The sequence below is a fragment of the Corapipo altera genome, unplaced genomic scaffold (assembly GCF_003945725.1).
Source record: "Corapipo altera isolate COAL_440 unplaced genomic scaffold, ASM394572v1 22b, whole genome shotgun sequence".
Taxonomy (NCBI): domain Eukaryota; kingdom Metazoa; phylum Chordata; class Aves; order Passeriformes; family Pipridae; genus Corapipo; species Corapipo altera.
In genome coordinates, this window is record NW_020884876.1 from 6,234,770 (window position 1) to 6,254,321 (window position 19,552).

The window sequence follows — 19,552 nt, forward strand, 5'->3', positions numbered from 1 at the left end:
CAACAAACAACCACCTCCACCTTTACCTACACTGAATCCATAGTGTTAAAGCTTCAAGTCTTGCTAAATTTAATCCTTGTTACTTTAAATGCATTTCAGGATATTTAGGTTAGAAGTGGTCTACCAGAAAGGGAAAAAAAGAAAAGAAAAATGCCTGCATTATCAAGAATGAGACACTTGTTGCCTGATTTCCAGAACAATCTTTCACATCCAAAAGACATACATAGCCCAAGGAAACTGAAAAGATCACCCACAAGCACTGATGTTTAAACAAACTAGCTCAAGTAAATGATTGATTTGATATTCAGCCAACTCATTGTTTCAGTGTTGAGAGATAACATATATTGCCCCACCTTGCACCTGTGATGAAAGATGCTGGTGACACAACCTCAGGTACGATCATGTAGCCCTAGCTGGGAGAACAGAAGTTTACTATCTGTGTAGAAACTCAAAGTTAAGGCAGCTGCCTGGAAGATATAGTTCATAAAGTCAAACAAAACGAACTCAAAAAACCAAACACGCACCTTACAGAACATCTACTGAATATTACTTATTCAGTCTCAAGTCCGTCAGGTTTACTACAAGTTTTTGTTCAGCTGCATAAAATACCATTCCATCAACACCCAATGCTATTTAATTTATAAACACATTAGTAGGCTTGTTAATAATAGTTTTAACCAACTATATCTATGGCACTTAAAAAATACTAGCCATTTTAAGGCTGTCATCAACTGGATTTTTAGCAAAGTAGGTGGATTACAGGTAACTGTCAGGTGTTTTGAGAAAATAAATGTACTTTTTAAAGTCCAGTTTTCTCACTCTGCTGTAATTTATGCTCCATGTAGCCTGTAGGCACAAGAACTTCATTGTTCTGTAGAAAACTGGCTTGCCATATTCTCTTTTTTTTTTCCTTTTCCTGAATGAATGCAATTGACCGTATTTAATGTAGCTTTTGGCCACAAATGTTGGGATAAATATCTTTTACTTTTGCACTACAGAACTGTAACACACTTCATCTATGAGGACCCACCAAAGAAAACAATTACAGCTACTGAGAAAAGTACATCAAAGTTCTGTGTAGTAGCTGTGAGCACTGTCTTGTTCTGTGAAGCTCAGTTGCTCTTCAAAGTTCACAGTAGATTTATATTTGTTGTAACTTAGTATTTTCCTGCTACAGATTTCTCAAGAACATTTTTCCTCTAAAAGAAATGCTCAGTATGGGCTAAGAACAGACTTTGTAGACATGTTTAATAACAATTTATTAAAACTTCATTATTGAACCCTCATGTACTTTGGGTATGTGATGATTATTCTTATATTTCAGGGTTGTTTATTTATTTTATTTTTCCAAGCAATTCTTACAACTTGCTATTTTTCTATATCAAATTGCTCTACTCATCTTCCTAAAGGTCTCAGGTTTTGTAAATTGATTTATGTGGTAACCTTGAAACAAGGAGAGACATTAATAGACTGTTCCATTTTAATGAATGGCTTGTCAGGTACTGCTTGACTACTTCAGTGGCCAGAAACTCTCTTCCTCCAGGCACCGTTTAGAAGCGCAAGGCTTCAGGCTCTTGGTCACATCTGTGTCTAGCCTCATTTAATATTCAACAGCTGTCAGGAACAGCATTGGTTTGAAGGACTCATTTGATTAGTAACACCTGTGATATTTCCAAACCCCTCTCTTAAAGTTGCTTTTAACATTTTAGATTCAAGGAGGAAGACCTGGCATGGCTTGGAGATATTAGAACTTGCTGAATGCGTGATGTCAGCTCTCTGGGTCAGAAATGCATGAGGAACTCTGTTAATGTAAGCACGGGAAGAACTTATCCAGATCCTTCAAAGACAAATGTCTCCTTATCTGCTTGATAATTCCTGAAATATGGCTGCTTTCTTTTCTTCAGCCTTTTCATTTATTATGCCATTCTCCTGGTGACTTGGCTCCCAGAAGGGAGTTGCATGTTGTGAGTTGCTCTGGAGAGCAGCTCCATAAAGCTTAATCATTCCCTGAGAACCACTCTCCTCAAGTAATGCAGTGAGACTTTGAATCGCTTAAAAATCCAGATTTGAGCTGAGTGTCATCAATAATCATGGATTCATTTCCTATCGCTGTTTTTGTGGGTGTGTGTGTGGGGGTAGGTGTTTGTTTGTTTGGGGGGTTTTGTGTGAGTTTTGTTGTTGTTGTTGTTGTTGTTGTTGGGTTTTTTAGGGATTGCTTGGGGCTTTCATTTCTCCCTGCAAGAGCTAAAGGTTACAGTGCTTGTTATACCCTGCTGTAGAAGGCAGTGGTAGAACTCTGGCTGCAGCATCTGAGCATTTCAGAAAATAGTACCTAAATGTGAATTAGAATTATTTCTAGTTTTCAATCTTGTTCTTGATGGAAATCATTGTTAAAATAAAATAGACCAAACACAAAAAACTTGGAATCCTTGCACACATCAGTATTGCTTTCCTGCACTTACTGGTTCATTCTTAACCTTGTGGTTGTTGGTGCATGAAATGTTCCTGAGCCCCTTTTTGACAATAGTAATTTGTTTGCTTCTCTTTGTGTATGATTTGAGTATCTGATTTTTAATCAACACTGTTGTTTCCAGGGCCATCTGTCTGGCAGACTTGATCTGAAAAGAATATTGAAATTATTTGCATGTCGCACAATTGTCTGTAATGTCTACTCTTTTTTTCCGAAACATTCTGAAAATATGAACTGCATGCATGCAAAAATTATTAAATGCAGATATAGAGAGAATATACAGAGTTCTCACTAAAATAAACTAATAAAATAAAATAAACTCATATCATCAGAGAAAAGTGAGCTGAGTTTTAGTATCCTGGAACGTGGTCCCTAATAACAAATTGCACTTATTAGTCAGGTTTTCATGAGTTGTTTTTAGAGTGTCATACACGGTCAAGTGATGCCTGTATTTTATTTTCATTATTATTGTAGTTTTTGCTGTGATTATTTTAGTGTGAGTGCACTCAAGCAGATTTCGTATGCCCATACCTACAGTTAGTTTTAGCTGGAGTCCTACTTTGTTTTAAAGTAGACATTAAATTCAGACAAATACACATAGTTGTGCGAGTGAAGAAGTTCTTCAGTTGCACAGAAATGGATTCTGAAGTGGAGAAGCTGGATTTAATAAAATTTGTTGCTTGGAAAATAAGCAGCGGTTATTCATAAAGAAATTTCTCAGAGCTGTAGCTCTGAGACAATAATTGACAATAACTATATCTTTTGTAAATCAGAGTATCTCCATTTTAGTCATTAAGTAGCATCGACTGTCACCAGTGGTAGCAACATAGAATCGTAGAATCACAGAGTCATTAAGATTGGAAAAGACCTCTAAGATCATCAAGACCGACCATTAATGTAACTCTACCACCTTCACAACTAAACCATATCCCCAAGTGCCTCATCTACACATTTTTTAGTACTTACAGGGATAGTTATTCCACCACTTCCCTGAGATCTTTGTTCCAATGCTTGATCACCCTTTCAGCAAAAAAATTTGTCTAATATCTAATCTAAACGTCCCCTGAAACAATATGAGGCCATTTTGTCTGGTCCTGTCTCTTGTTACATCAGAGAAGAGACACCAAGCTCTCTACAACCTCCTTTCAGGTTGTAGATGATAAGGTCCCCTCTGAGTCTGTTTCTCTTCGGGCTAAACACACCCAGCTCCCTCAGCCACCCTTCCTAAGACTTGTTCTCTAGTCCTTTCACTAGCTTCACTACCCTTGGTCTTAAACATCACCTAAGGTATGTTATAATATATAATTATACTTTGATACTGCATTAGCAGTGTGTAAAGAATTCCTTAGGGAATATTTGCCTAGGCCTCTCACACATAGGCACAAAAAATTCACCATATGCACATGTAAAAGCATTTATATGCATGATAAATCAAGTCTAAAGGTCAGAGTGAACCCACTGAATTTTTAAGAGGAACCCAGAACTTATGCATTCACAGAATTCCCTTCACAAGTGTTTCATGCATGCAAGTTAGAAGTTATTTGACCAAATCTGATCCAATAGAGTTAATGGAAGGTATCCTAAATAAACTATGTGAGGTACTGACATGATGTGTGCCAGTGGTTGTTGGTGCCACTGTCTACAGTGGGCTTGCATGCATATTGGATGGTGTTTTCACGTCTACCTACATGTCTGCTCAAGTAATCTGTAGGGTAATGAGAAATGTCTCTCAGGACAGCTGAAACGTGTCTAATAAGAACAAGTGTAGAAGGTTTCACTCAGGTAAATGCTCATTTTTCCTTCAATAGAAGTTCTTATCTACGTGAAGTCCGAAGAATTTGCCTAAAAAAAATTGGCAGATGTATCCCAGAAATGTGACTGAGATATTGCATGTAATTTTGATGATATATAATAAATAAAAAAGACAGAAAAAGAACAGTATGAATAAATTTAATCTTTTGTGCATGGCTCTTGAGTTCCTAACTCTAATGATTTATTTGCAATTCCTGCTAGGCTGACGCATTGCTACTATATTATTTTTGTTAAAATGTGCGGCTTATAATGCTGTTACTGATATCTCCCTTTTTACATTCAGCAAAAGGGATGTGCTTGCTCAAAGCTTCACTGGCATTGGGCATATTGTGTTAGTCACTTGGGAAGTATTTCGTGCACTCATAACACTTTATCAGCACGAAAGGAAGCACAGAGAATCAAAACAAAAGATTTCACACAGAGCAATAGAAAACATGACGTACGCTGTAGAATATTCATGAAAGGCTTGCAGTAGAGCCAAGAGGTATCTGAAGATAGAAGGTATTGTGATAGCATACACATTTCTCAGTCTTTAAAACTGCATAAGCCCTCAGGTACAATTATTCATAGTCTTGCACCGTATCATTCAGTAGTCTTGAAGTATTAAACACTTGTTTATAGAAGACAGAACTCCCTGGGCTTCATTGATTGTTCTTCTGATGCCTTGAGGACAGTGCTAACCATTTATATTAGTAATACTTGCAACTCTATAAAAGACAGTTGCATATTTTCTGTGACACACAGCTGTAGGAAACAAAATATCATTGATGAAAACAAGTTAGAAGAACTAAGAGTTTATAGTAGTCCACGTGATGGCTTCAGCTTTGATTCAGCAGTGTTTGAGACACAGGAGAACAATTTATAAGCTTTAGCAGAGCCAAATTGGAATGGTGCAAATTGGTGTAGGAGTCTTTTACGTGTCTTATTTCATTGACATCTGTCATAGTTTGAAATTGGCCCCCTGAGAGGCTGGGGGGGCTCAGAGGTGATCGGGTGCCAGGGCAGTGTTCCCTGGAGAGCCAATCACCACTTATGTTGTTCTCTTCTGCTCAAAATCATATATCACAGCACTGGAAGCGGTTGACAGTTCTGTCTTGGTTGTTTTGCTGTTGGTGTCTGCTGCATGTAGGTGGAGAAGGCCAGGGAGTGGCTGGGCTCCCTCTCTCCCCCTCTGGGAAGAAGAGGGGAGCCCTGCGGCCCCACAACTCTGCCTGGGCCGGAGTTAGAGTCAGCATTTGGAGTGTGTGCTGTGAAAGAAGAGATTCACAGTACCTGAGGTAAGAGAGGCAGGCTTTGCAGCCAAGACCTCTTCCCCCTCCTTTTCTGCAGTGAAGCTGTAGAGGGGGCCTTTCTTCTTTCCCTCCGCTGTAAGTGGAGGAGAGGCTCATCTTGAAGCTGAGCCAAGGGATGGGCCATGGAAGTAGGCTCGGCGCTCGGGAGAAGAATCCCAGGCGAAATTGGAGGCGAGCCAAGAGCTCGGGAGCTGCCTGCCGAAGCTGACGGGGGGCAGCTGAGAACTGACGCAGAGGAACAAAGATTCCAGGACACAGACGCTCGATAAGCTACACTGCAGCAGCCTACAAACTGAGGTATGAGAAATCACATAGCAGAAGAAGAGCAAGGACTCAAAGCTATTTTCTTGGACATCATGAGGAGAGAAAATGCAACAAACTACTGGAACTTGGTGACGGGGGAGCGTTCAGGAGCCCAGAACACTCCCACAGCAAAAGACTGTGTTATGTATCAGCCTTGAAAAGCTGCTTCTGGACTAAAGTTAAAGGAGGGGCTTGAAAGGACTGACTGATAGAAATGTAATATGTATATAGTTGCCTTTAGTTTGTATAGTATTTATTTGTGTAAATAAATGTATATACTTCCCTCTTCCCCTACAGAAGCCTCTGATCTGAAAGTTTCTCTCCGGTGTTAGGATCAATTGTGGGAAGGGGTGGGGGAAGCCTGGAAATTGGATTTTGGATTTCTAATGTGGCTCAAACTGCTACACATCTAAAGTAAATAAAAATGAAAAAAGATAGGAGGGGATTATAACAAAATACACGTGCTAAAATTCACTTACTAAATTCTGCTTAAAGTCTTGTAATCTTAAAGCTGATTTAATCCAATCACTTTTTAACTATACTGTCTTGCTCTAACTTTCAAATACAATGACTTTTTAATATAACTTGCACTGTTCTGTATCCAAAGTTGGATTTACTCATGTAGTTTGTTCAATCAGAACCAACATATTTTATAAATAAGCCTCACACATGCACAGTCTCTATATTACAATATTAATAAGTCTATCTTAAGCTTTCACAGAATCATTTAGGATGGAAAAAAGCCTTGAAGAGCATCAAGTCCAACCTTTGACTGACTGATCACCACCCTGTCAACTAAACCACAGAATTAAGTGCCGCGTCCAGTCATTTCTTGAACACCTCCATAGACAAAAGCTGGCTGGGAGTTGCTGATCATGCTCATGGGCAGACTGGGTATCATTTAGAAGGTGGTGAGCGTTTGTATTTTGCATCACTTGTTTCTCAGGTTTTGTTCATATCTCTCTCTCCTTTTTTATTATTTATTATTAACATTATTAGTATGCTTTATTTGTTTCAGTTATTAAATTTTTCTTATCTCAACCCATGAGTTTCACTTTTTCTTTCTGATTCTCCTGCCCATCCCATTAAGGGGGTTGCCCAGGAGGTGGAGGATGAATGAGCAGCTGTGTGGTTCTACAGTGCCAGGAGCTCCCTTTAACATATACAGCCATGCAAAACTTTCTCCATGGGAAAACAATCTTATGGTGCATAGTATATAATTCTACATCTGATAAATTGAGTGTCCTCTTTTTTTGCTTCAACTTAGTATTAACCTCCATCCTAAGCTTAAAAGTAATTAGTTTTTAGAAGTTAACAATAATATAGATTTTTCCTTGTATTAAATGTTGCTCAGGAGAGGAATTTTCTCCTTTTATCCTATTCCACCTTCAGTAAGCCGGTTAGCAATAGGTGAGATATAGTAGGTGAGCAAGCTGACCTGAGATTCGTTGCATTTCCACCAGTGTGAACACCATGTAAATCCTGATGCAGATTGGCCTCACTGATTTTTGCTGTTGACAAAGTGAGAGAAGACACATGTCATAAGAGACCTGAGATGCTCTGAGGAAGCTGAAATGCATTTGAGGGTGAGTTGAACCACTCTGCAAGCTCCACGGGTGGAGTGAACAGTTCTAGGACCTGGATATATTGAATAGTTCTGGGATGACTATAGGGAGTATTCAGAGAAAACACAATCAGCTATGTGTAGACACCTAATTTCAGGTCTCTAAACTTGAAGCGGTCACATCCACATCTAAAACATTTTTGTGGGCCAAAAAAAGGTAAATGCAAAGAGCAAGGATGAATTTATAAGAGAATGAGGCTGCAGAGAATTTTCAGATCTTTTTCCTAAGAGAGACAGGGCAAATTTCTTGGTATGTGAACCTTCTTTTCTCCTGAAGCCCAGTAGAAAAGCTGATGCAACAACAACAAACATTTGCCAGCTAAACAGATAATTAAGCTAATATAACTGTTTCAATAGCAAGGAAGATATATCCAAACATAAACAAATCAACAGGAATTTTTGATATTTTTAAATCAAGGAAATACTGACTAAGAGGATGGAAAGACTGAGGGAACTGAAGCATTCCCCGACAGGCTAACACTAGTCCAAGAGGTTGCTACTGTAAATACATTTGCCTGAACTGACTGTTTGCTTACAGATTAAGAAACTTAATGTGTTGTCCTTAGTAAGTTGAAGTTCGAATATTTCTACTGTCAAAGTAGTTATGCTTTATAAATATTGTTTTTAAGTTCTCATTTTTAGATAACTTTCTCCTGCCTGCTGGTCAAGGGCTTGCAGAAAGGCCTGATGTCAAAAGTCCTTCTTAATTGACGGTATTTTCTCATTGCCTCACGATCCAGTATAAAATGTTATGTACAGGAACTGCTGATTCTTAACCACAAGCTCTGCACATTGGTGTAAACTTCCCATTTTTCATCTCCATGGGCTGCTTTACAGAGTAGGAGTAGGATTTTTTTATGATAGCCAAAAAAGTCATGGGATGGTGTGGGAAATACTCGTAAATGCAGTCAACCAGTTAAATACAAAAACAATTGTGCATGCACTTTGTCAGATTTGAAAAAAAAATGGTATAAACATTTGTGTGTACTTTTGCACACTGATCATCGTGCCATTTTTCCTGTTTGATTGCTCATTTACTCTCCCTAGTTTTACACGTCAGCTTTGGACTAGAGGAGAATATGTATGTTTTCTGAAGCATTTTGATAAGTCTGCAAGAACCTATGGAAGGCCAAGTTCTCACAATTTCTACACTTGCCACTAGTGAGTCAAAGGTTGATCCCAAGCAGCATATCACTTAAAAATCAGAACAGAAAGCTACTGATATGCTTTTTCTTTGAAAACCATAGTGCAAAAATGTGCTTTTAAGTGGAACTAGGCTCTGTTTAAAACTTGAAACCTGGTTTGTGGTTGACTGTACTGGTCTCTAAATACCTGTGTGGTAAATGCCTCCTAGTAAAAATTGCTGTGTTGCTTATGCTGTAATTTGATCCTTAAGTGGGTTATGCCAAAAAAAAAAAAAAAATGGCTGAGAAAGAAAATGCATCTCTAATGATACCAAGATACTATCACAACTCTTTAGCACTGACCCACTTCATCTGTGTCCCTTCCAGCAGGAAGAGAGAATTGGAAAAAATATTATAGAGAAATAAAACAAATAAGCACTGTGGAAATTGTATAGCAGAAGAAAAGTAGTCTTTAAAGGAGACAAAAGGAAGTCAGAAAGTCGAGTCACAATAGAAACCAGGACTAATACTCTCTGTATTAGTAATCTGTAATCTTATGTTCAGGATATATCTTATAACTATGAAGGATTTGGGTTAAAAAAAAACCTTAAGGAAGGATAAAAAGCTATAATATTGGGAGGGAAGGAAAAGATTAAGGTGTTCACCTCAAAGAAGAAAAAATCCAGTATGCAAACACCTTTGTAGGTGTGTAAAAATATTCATTTAGTTTTAGCGTAAAATATCTGTGTATTTTTTCAATTTTTTTTTTTAATGGGCTCTTTAGGGAACAGAACAAACAGTGTAATGGGAGATTTATGGTAAGTGTTACTACACTTGCAAATGTTTATTGATTAAACATGGAACTTGCAAATGTACAACCAATCATCAGTCACAGAAATAAAAATTCAGTTACCTTGTATGATTTGCCCTGTAGCCAGTCTACCTATATTATACACTGTATCCTTTCTTCATGATCTTGAAATATCAGTGTTATTGTAATTGGAAATTATAATTCACAGCTAGGAAATTCCCCTATCATTGATGCGTCTATCATGCAAGATTGTTTTTCAAAAGAAAAAAATTAATAATGCAAGACCCCTGCTTTCCCTCAATACAAAAACCTGTCAACCTTTGCACAGATAAAACTCTGCTTTTAGGTGTTCACTGTTTTTAAGGATTTCACCTTAACAGAAATAGAAACAGTAACAGAAAAGAGAGATCAAGGTAATGTAATAAATAAAATCTACAAGGTTTTATTTATCCTTGCTAATGCCATATTTTGATTTAAAATATGGTAGTTATGATTGAGAAATCTATAAAATATGATTTGAGATGGTTTAATCACCCTACAGTCTTGTAATGTGTGTTGGAATCGTAACAAACACCCTACTTTCAAGTTGTTTTCAAATCTGGTCCTTGATTTTTTATTTTTTTTTTCTTCATAAAAAGGACTTAAAGGTCTGAAATCTGAGAAATTCATACTAGGAATTTCCTATCAAACTGCATGGGTTGACCTTCATCAAAATATCAACATTTAATATTTTTCATATGTCAAACAATCTAGCTGTCTCATCTAATAGGATCTTGTGTGGCAATTTGTACAAGATACAGGTACAATAAAAATGAGACTTAGGAATGAAAAGGTTGTCAATATAAATTACAACATTATTGAATTCCAGTGTACCCAGCTGCTAAAATATCATAAAGTTATAGACTAATAAACTGAGAATGATACATAAGATCCCATAGATCTTAACTTTCAAAGAGGCAAAAAAAAAAGACAGAAAAGAGTTGCTGTATGTATATTCTTCATATAGTGTGTTTTTTCCAGAAACTGTGTGCATTAATTTACCTATTTGCTACCATTCAGAGAACATCACACTAAAAATATTAACCTACTTGTTTAATTTCTTTTTATAGTTAGACACTTTTAATTGAAATTGTTTACATGTCTACAGGGTTGGGGTGGTTTTTAGAGTTTCATCACGAAAACAAGTAAAAGACAGTCATAAGTGATATATGTGTTTACAATAACTGTTGGTATTATGCTATTGAAAGCAAAATATTCACCTTGTGTACTTGGCAAACTATATATTTTCAATGTTCTTTCCTTGATCTGCAAATGACAGAAAATCTGATGGTGTTATCCAAAAGCAAAAGTGAGAAAACACTGGCTTCACTGATGTATGTCAGTGCTGAATGTTTAACATGGAGAATATAAAGAAATGAAAAAATCAGTGCTTCATCATGAGGTGGAGACCCATGACATTAAGAAAGGTGAAGACTTGATGTTTGCACTGGGCAGAATGTATCAGGGAGGCCAGGAAACAGTGGAATACAAAAAAGTGGTCTGATATGTTTTCTTGAAATGTTGCAGGATTAGACTGTAAGGATATGAAGTGCACAGGGAAATAAAGCCTCAGATCAATACCAAGCTGTATCACTTAATGGACCAAAGCAAAAATATCTTCAGAGACCAAATCTAGGTACCTTGCTGAGCTCAGATAGAGAAAAAAAAACAGCTTCCAGAAAATATACTTTTTCTATCATCTTCTCAAAAAACCTTTTTTGGAAAGGTCTGTTATTTGAAGTAACGATTGTAGTAGAGTTTCTGATCCAGAAACGGACTGAACCTTCAATACAGAAAATCGAGAATCTGGTGAGCATCCTTTTAAGATTTTCAGTGTTGAAGTCATACATTCACACCAGAAATTAGATTAATGAGAAAAAAATAACTACCAGAAACTCCTGAAAGGAATTAGAAAATCTGTGCAGGGCTTGTGCCAACCTGTAGAAATCAGTAATGCAAACAGAACAGTTCTCTGTGATTTTTCAACCTCACAGACTAGAGATGCTATTCAATACCTCACTGATGAGTAGGAGAAATTTCAGAGAACATCTGAAGGAGATTTGTGTCTCACCAGTTTTCTAATGAAAATGGATGAGAAACTTGCAAGTTTTCACAAACTTCTCTTGAGTCTTTGCCAGTTTTCAGAACACAGTACTATAGTAATTGCACTGAGCACTGAGATTGATGTCAGGATTAAAGGTTATGAGCTATGAGGGCAGGCTGAGAGTTTAGATCCATAAGGTCTGAGAACGAATCCTGTTGAAATGCTGCATTGAATGCTAACTTGAAGCTTTGGGAGGGGGACTTGTTTTTTTCCAGTATAACTGTGCTAATTGCACAAGTGGGTGTGAATAGCAATTACAGGAAAAGCAATTTAGGATAGGTACCAGAAATCATTTTTTCCATGCAGATAGTCTGTAGGTATGAACCGTTACAAGGATGGAGAAAAAATAGAATCACTAAAAAAACCCAACTCACACACAAAACTGATGTCATACAGAACTGGACTATTGCTTATTCATTAGCTATGGATGTGGGGCCAATTGTTGTTCTAAGCCAAGTTGGCTGTACATTGCTTTAGCAGTTCTAAGCAGAATTAAACCTGTTCTGACTAACTGGGGATTTATCCCACATGGGAGAAATCTCTGAGTAGTGTAAAGCTGTCATTGCAATAACCTGGCAAAGGAAATACTTATTGGAAATGTACTGGGGCAGGAAGGACTATGCTTGGAACATACCATGCTCCAGTCATCCCTGCCAATATAATTGCCTCTAAGGGGTTCTACCATCTGGTGCAAGCTACAGAAAGCCTGAGGCTATTTTAACTCATACTGGGATTTAACCTATGAGCAGGAGAGCACTTAATTGGCTTTAAGCCCATTTTACCTTCTATTCTGCATTAAGCAGAGTCTTTCTGTAATTATGAAATCTACTTAAAATCCATTGAAGTTCAATTAGTTAATGTTGACTAGATTCTGACATAGGTGGGAAATAGATCTTGGAACTGAATGAACTTCTGTGTTCTCTGTTTTTCATGCAAATACTCTTAAGAAGAAAAACAGGCAAATGTCAAATGCATAAGTAAAATGTTCTCAGAACAGGTTATTTTTTTTTTCAAATGTTTCCATTAAGTCAATTAGAAAGTTTAACTTGCTGAAACTCATCCAAACGTAATGACAGAAATACCTAAATAAATAGAAGGTGTACATATGCAATTCAATAGGAATGATGTATAGATACAGACCTGTCATCACTCCCTCACTACATACTTTTACCTATTCCACACCTGTGGAATGTGGTAGCAGTGAAAGAGATAGCCAGGTTTAATGTTACAGCTGTACATATCTGTGTCCTTTGGAACCCTTTTTTAAAATTCATTTCTTATTCTTCAATCAATGCTCTTGCAAGTCTCCTATACTGTCAATTTATCATGACAGTATATTCCAATTCTGTTCTATGCAAAAAGAGTCACTGTGGACACTCAAGCACATCTTACTGAAAGTCAGACATCACCTAAAAATAATATAACTATAGTTCATAACCATAATAGCATTTGGTTTATTTCCAGTTATAAACAAACCTTTATTCTTTTCCTGCTTTTAATGGATGAAGAGATAAGTAGCCGTGGAATGATATTGAGGCTTTTTTCCTTTGGCTTATTATTACTTCTGAGGTGGATTTTTTTTCTTATTTCAGCCATATCATGTTCATGAGACATGGGGTTTGTGATTTGTTTGGTATTTTTTTTGTTTTGGTTTTGTTTGTTTTGGTGTTTTCGTTTGTGTTTGTTGTGGTTTTTTGTTTTGTTTTTTTTCTGGGGATGGGTAAAACACATATGCAAAACATTGTGGAGTAACCATCATCTGTGTGATTTCTTGTGACTGCCAGAGCTTGATTGCCTTAATGCCCCTGGATGTTACTATGAACTGACCACTGTAGCTAAACTGTACAAGTGCTCAAGAAATAGATACTTGGGCAGTGAACCATACTTTTCAGAATGTCTTGGTACCACTGTTATCTCATAGCTGCGATCGGAATTTGTATTGTTAATGATTATTAGTGTCATTGTGTTGCCAGTAAGCTCATTGATTAGAAGATAAAATCTATATACATGCATTGTGGAGCTTATACAGGCATCATTCCAATAAGGATAGTTCAGAGATTTTTTACCCTTGCAGGAAAGAGATCTTCAGAGCTGCTCATGTGACTCGTACGTACAGTCCCTTTGGCAAAAGTAGTTTTCTTAGTTTACGTTAAAGTATTGCAATTTTTTCTTACACACAATTTTCCACAAGAAGCAGTGACTATATATGGATGTAAAAAGAGTAAACTAACAGTGAATATACTGAGAAGAGGCTCAATTTTAACAAGTGGAGCTTTTTCAGATGTTATAAAAAATCTAAAATAAAAATGAGACTTGCATACTACAATGTAATTAATCTTTTTAAACATTCATGTGTCCTCTCATGCCATTTTTATCATAATGGGAACATCTTTTATCAGAATAAATGAACATATTGGAAAGATTTTTTTCCCAAGTAAGTCCAATCCAATTTAAGAACAGAAACTATCTTAAATTAAGCAGAATAGGCAATAGATTGTGCCATTGGGAACTGTAAAAACATCAGGATTTAATTAAGACTAAAAAGTATTGTTACAGATTTTAGCAAGAATATAATAGAAGTTCAGAGGTGCAGATGCATTTTTTGAGCCTTAGCAATACCTGCAGTACCAGTATCAAATTCTAGTAAGCAACAAAAATGTGTCAATGAGATACATAGGTATATTTATTGACCTCATATGTTTACTGACTTACTACTCATGAAGTTTGATAAGGCAATCACTAGATTCATAAAAGCAGTATCGAGCCTATAAAATATGGACTTCCTCTCTAGAAAACAGATAAGGCAGAATAACTGTTTAGAATGGTGATCCACTCATAAAATAACTGTAAAAAGGAAAAGGAAAAAGACAGAAGAAGAGACAAACAGCAAAGAGAAAATGAGTATTAAATAAAAAATTAACATTGCTCTTCCAGCTGATAGGTTACCAATTGAATGATAGTCAGGTTTGTCCAGTAAACACTCATGAGTTGTTATGATCAGCTAAGGCTAGTGGTTGAAGGTTGTGTCCTCTTTTCACCCCATAGAAAAGGAAATTAGAAAATGGTCATTATAAATTCACATAACAGTGTACAACGTGATATGTGCTTTTACGTTCAGACAAGTCATTAACATTGTAAGTCTATTGGCATGACATGTTGTAAAAACATTGCCAAAATCAACAAACAGCATAGCGTGTGCCTGTCAAATACTAAATCACTTCTACTCCCAGAAGTAATCTCAGGTTCTTATCCCATGAGTTTGTTTTGCATCATTGCCCATATATGGTCCAGTAGCAGTTTGTTACATATTATTTTGGGCTGGTTGGGCTGCCTAATACCTTCTTTCACAGGATTACTTTGCTTCCCACAAGCAGCATTTTATCATGATTCGCAATATTTAGAGGAATGAAAATACCTCTCAAATAATTGGCAATCTAAACAGAACATAAAAATCAACATGATTACATTTATGAATGTTGAAACTTAATTGTCTTCTTTACGTTATCACATAGAATGTCATTTTTAGATAGGGTTACTCCCAGCCAATTCACAGTTTCTCGTACATTGTACCATTGCCAAGCATTCACTGATATACACATTCTGAGAAACTTTGGGGAATTCAGAAGTAATACTCTTAATGCACAATTGCAAATGAAAAAGATTAAATGATTTTAACTCACAGAAATGAATCCTAAGTAGGGCTAAACAAACGGTATGTTTGCTGATATTTATCAAAAACCATAGTTGGGTAGAACTGAAAGTGATTTTTTTGCTATCATTTTCAATTAATCTGATTTTTGAATTGCTGAATTTTGAGCTCTCCTATATGAAAGAAAATTTCATAAAAGCAATTTCAAATACACTTCTGGAAGATTTCACTTGAAATCATTTTTTCATGCTGTTATTTGTGGGGGGAAAAACCCTCAGTTCAATGAACTGAAAATTAATTTGTGAACATTTTCCTCTTATCAAAACTTTCAGTTTTTTCCCACTGAAATCTCTTTCAAATTACATTCTAGTTTTTCATATTATTTTATATTCTTTTCCCCAATTCCAACCTTTTCTATTAATAGATATATTCTAGCTATTTGTGATTTCATTCTCCTCAGTTTGTCTACATTTAACAAAATCAAAGGAGGGATATCAATATAAACAATTACACAGGGTGTGCAAATGTTTTGTACTCTAGAAGTAACACAGAGGCATTCAGACAACCATCCAAACATCTTGTCTTCTCATGGTTTTGTGCAGTGCAGACATACTGGTTTCAGAGGAGACACTGTATTAAGGTTAGTTAGACTCTGCAAAACTGAATTAACAAACATGCTTTTAGAGAGGTTAATTTACTTAGACAGAGGACCAGACATATATAAAGATACTGCTTTCCTTCTTCAGCCAGCTTGATCCTGGCTAATTGCAAGGACTCTGTACGGGGTATTTCATCATGATGCCCAAAAGTGACGAATCATGATTTCTTTTTCACTTCCATGTTCGTTAGGTTTCTTTCCCACATACACTTTTCATCTGCTTCTCAGTACATTCATGTTGTTTTTAAAAAGTAATCGTTCCCAAGACTGATTTTGTGGTCAAAAAGCACATTTTACAATGCAGCAGTTCTTTCTGCAGCACAGGAAACACTGTATATATCAGAAAATAGAACTCAGCTTAATCATCACCTGACTTTCATTTTGTGGGATTTTAGATAGAAAGAAAATGAATCTTTAAATTTATAAATTTTAGGAAGGAGGAACTAAGACGCTCATTAATGAGTCCAGCATAAGTAATCTCACATAATGTGATGGAGCAGTATTAAAATTCAAGTTATTTATGTCTAATTCCTTGCTTTTTTCATGTTAAGAACTTGATATCATTGCAAATCTGAGCGCTTTTCTCCAAATGATTCAGTAAGATATATTTACTTTATTATACAACTGAAGTAATTTAACTTTGCACAACGCATACATGGTACAATTAGACAATGTCATGTATTATTTCCACTTACATATTAATTCATTAAGTTTTCTTAAGGAATCACCACAAGAAGTTTTTCAAGTCCCTTCTCAAATATTCTGTGTCTGTAATCGCATAATAATTTCTCTCGGCACCATAGTAGAGTGCCAAAAAATTGCAAGTTTCATACTAATACGTTTTATGGCAATGTCATCTATCTGTTCAACTAAGCAGTCTGCTATTTTTGTCAGGATCCTTCTGGGGAATGGTATATATGGGATCAGAAGGGTTCTCCCTTATGGCTGTATCATAAGCACAGGTTAGAAGAGATGACGCAGCCCCTGTGCACTTCTGAAGCGTGCTTAGACCCTTACTTGTCCCAAGTACGGTTTTCCTTTGTGTTTTTATAGATTTTTCCCCAAACACAGAATGTTGCACTACCTGTTCTTACCAAATCACACCTGCAGCTATTCTCTTGTCTCATTTTCAAAAATCCCTTATCTGTTAGTGAATAGCTATCTTATTTTGCCTTATCTATCACATAATACGAAAGCTGGCAAAACTGTTTGTTCAGATGTCTTTCTGTCACTGAGCAAAGACCAGTTAAAGGGATCAGGAAAATTCTACTATAATTCCACGATGCTGCTGAACACGATGTGTTTACTGTACCGACAAATGGTCAGTGTATTCATCCAAGCGAATGCAGGATTTGTTTGACTAGCTTCTCTGTCCTTTGCTTACTTTAACCTAAATATTTAATGTTCTGGGATTTGTAGATATGGGGCTCAGTGCCAAGTTTAGCGATGCCAAAACTGTGGATAAGAATTATTACAAAGCCATGGAGAGTTCTGTATATAAAACAATGTCAGGATCAGTTGCAGTAATCAGTGGATTTTTTTTCTCTTTTTGCTTCAGTACTCAGTCTGGCATCTGCTCTATCCTCTAACAGAGGATTGTTGTTTGAAGATGATCACTGTATGTTTATTGTTATTTGAAAACCTATATTGCTGCACACAATTGTGTGTTTACATGCAACTGGTTTACACTACTATCATTCTGCTTTCTCAAATTGGCTTATTTTAAATTACAAAAACTACTAGCATTCAGTGTTGTTGCTAAAAACCTGTAAATGTAAACATGCATCTAAACCAATTTTTAAAAAACACCTCCTCCTGACTCACAAAACTAATATGTTCCTATGGGATATTATAGGCTTGTCCATGAAAATTGTAGAGACACTTGTCCAGGAATCATAGAAAGGAAGAAAACTCTGTCCTGCTTTCATCTCCTCATTTGCCATTTGCTTTCCACAATCTTCCCTGTGCTTTTTCATCTTCACAATTCACAGAGAAAGATGATGCGATACTTACCTAGCTTTGAAAGTACTAATAGTTTACTAGATTTTTGTGCAACATGGACTCCTAATGCAACTTTTACTTTCAGAAAATCTCTGAAAAGAAGAATCAAACTGTAACAGTAGAACTTAGGAGGAAATGGGAACTCTGGACTAAAATTAGCCTTCCCGAACAAAAAGCGAGATTTATAAGATAAAATATAAGTAATACATGTGCAAATAATAGTTATCTAAATGGCTTCATGTTCTGTGCTATATAATTAGATATTCCTGTCTCCCCATTCTTGAGTCTGGTGAAAATCTGGGAAGCAGTGAATACAGAAAGGCACTGTGGAAAGTTATACTAGGAAGTGACCTCTGACTTAGTCATTCTGGATTTTAGAATTTCTCCAAAACGTGGATATGTGTATGCACCATTTCTGGCACTTAATCTCATTCCTACAGGAGAAAGAACAAGTCCTACTGAACTCAACAAAAAAATTTTACACTGTTAAACCTTCTTTTGCTTCCATTTCTGCTTTGGAAATATTCTAATAAGGATACCATGATTCAGGTTATGTATAATTTCATTATTATACAGAGAAAAAAACAAACACTCATTTCCTATTTAAAAAATTCATTCAGTTATTGTGCAAGAAAAATAGGGGTTTTTTTTGTTTTCTTTATTTCTTAGGTGCTTATAATTCTTGACTTACATATGAGGAAAATTGTTAGTATGTCAAGAGTATTAAAGTCATCATGACTGTATTGTAGAAGATATGAATAGAAAAGGCCTTGTCCCAGCCTAGCTCCTTCCATTTTCAGAATTGTTTTTATGATATTGGCAAAAGGAATGTAGGTAGTGCGGTGACATCTGAATGAATTGACAAATGCAATACTGATGAATCTTTTTAAATTTTAGCAATTTTTTAGTCAAACGTTATCATAAAATCACAGATGTTAGACCGTCTGTATTTATTAAAACTCTTTCAATGTCTTGACTTTGTGCAATTTTCTATTCTTTTTACAGATGTTGTCATAGAAATGAAAAAAAGAAAACATCTGAATCTTAAATATTGGGTAATTTCCAGATAACAATGTGCAATTCAAGTATGCATGCCATATACCTCCATCTCCAGCATCCCACTTCAATGGAAAGAAAAAACCCATCAAATTACCACTGGAAACAGCAAGTGATCAGTATGACATGGCTTTTGTGGTACCATGTTCCACAAGGCACATGACTGCATGATTATGCACATTCTCCGATAGCTTAAGATCTTAGTTCACTGTCTAAGAAAACAGAAAATTGTTGAAGTAATTCCAGCAGTACACAAGTATTCATTACTGTAAAAAACTAGAAAGTTTATTAAGTTTAGTCCCTTAGATGACAATCAAATACACTGATTAATCTTTTTTAAGTTTTACCTCTAAGTGAAAGAGGTTTTCTGCTTCAGTGAGGCCATTTTAACACTGTTACAGATTTAGCCCTTTGGTGAGTAAAATTCTTCAAATTTTCAAGAGTCTATTTATGGTCAGTTTATACCTACTTGTACTTGTGCCAGATTTTAGATAAAGTACAGTTCTCCTATGCTCCTCTTTTCCCTGGATGAATTAAATGCCTCAGTGGAGCTCAAAGAGAAGCAGCATACAAAACACATAATTATACATAGCATGATGTCACACCATT

General features: G+C 36.1%; 1 long non-coding RNA gene across 2 annotated transcripts; it reads left to right on the forward strand.

Annotated features, from left to right (window-relative positions):
- The first annotated feature begins 6,438 nt into the window (after positions 1 to 6,438).
- Positions 6,439 to 18,970, forward strand: LOC113943778. 2 transcript variants are annotated; one of them, XR_003526442.1, is made up of 4 exons: positions 6,439 to 6,788; positions 7,341 to 7,463; positions 16,781 to 16,912; positions 18,893 to 18,970. It is a non-coding gene; the product is annotated as an uncharacterized LOC113943778 (long non-coding RNA). The 2 variants fall into 2 exon arrangements; XR_003526443.1 differs by lacking the exon at positions 16,781 to 16,912.
- The last annotated feature ends 582 nt before the right edge of the window (positions 18,971 to 19,552 follow it).